Genomic DNA, 1,288 nt, shown 5'->3' on the forward strand with positions numbered 1-1,288 from the left:
GTTTATAATTTGTACAATTAACCTCCCTGTGGTTCGACCCCAGTCTTGCCGGGTTATTTATTACTTCGACACTCCTACACTTGAGAGAAGACATCAATCTTTTAGTCATGCCAGTCACTAAACTCATCAATGAAGCTTGACTCCAGATTATTGTATAAAGCACGTGTAAACCTTTAGAAGTTTAGGGGGAGGACTTTGCACATTGAGTTATTGTCCTAAATGACCAACTTTAAGCCACCTTGTACATTTTATACATGCTCCTTTAGGTCGATGAGATCATTATAGTTGTCTAGACTTATTTTTTTTAAAATGTAGTTCTTAGGGAGTTAATTGTTCAATACTCATTTAAACAAGGAAGAACCCCTTCATTGATGAGAGTTGTAGTCATTCTCTTGGGTTAGTCATTCTCTTGGGTATTCTCATATATAGATCTTCTCTTAATTCTTTTTTTGTTAGGCTCTTGGGAGCCTGAGTAGTTTGACATGGAACGATGGTTACGGTAATTGGTTTTCATTTTATGATAGCTAAGACGAGGACATTCAAAGTACTGGTTTTGTACATGAGTATCGCAATGATATAATCGACCCCTTAAGGAACTCTCATGATTGTCATTTTATTTAGTCTCTATGGAGTAGTGTGATTGTCTACAAGTGTCTAGTGCAGCCAGTGGCTATGGCGCTAAGGCGTTATATGTTATCAAGGGAGTTAAGACTTGTCGAGGTGGCAAGAAATGATTTTGACTTTGGGTTGTCAACATGGTTTAAATGAGAAGTTGCACCTAACTAATGAGTCATTAAAGGTCTAGTTGGGTAGACGTGTTCATAATAACGAGTAGTTTTTTTATGTTTTGTCCCATATATATCTTGGTTATATGTCATGAAATGACTTGAAAATGTCAAAAGCTTTTGATAGAAACCAATGGCTTTTTGATCAGTTGACGTCAATTGATAAGTTCTAAAATCTAAGATGTTTAAGAATAAGGCTATTGTGTTGGGTAATTAGCTAATCTTTTAGTTCAAGCAATTCGATCAAATTCTTCATAGTCAGGCAGGTAATGCCTGGTAAGGCAGGTAACGGTAACTATTGTAATAGCAGGTGGTGTTTGATAAGTTAGGTGATCGGTAACTGATATATGTAAAAGATCCTCTTTAATAGATGTGAGAACTCTCTAATGTTAAAGTCAATAACTTTATAGAGAGAGAAAGTGCAATGATATTTTAGAGAGATAAATTCTGAAAATATTTATGCTAACAATATTGAGAATAAAAAGATTGTAAACTTTTGACTT

This window comes from Populus euphratica, unplaced genomic scaffold (assembly GCF_000495115.2).
Source record: "Populus euphratica unplaced genomic scaffold, PopEup_1.0 scaffold59.1, whole genome shotgun sequence".
Taxonomy (NCBI): domain Eukaryota; kingdom Viridiplantae; phylum Streptophyta; class Magnoliopsida; order Malpighiales; family Salicaceae; genus Populus; species Populus euphratica.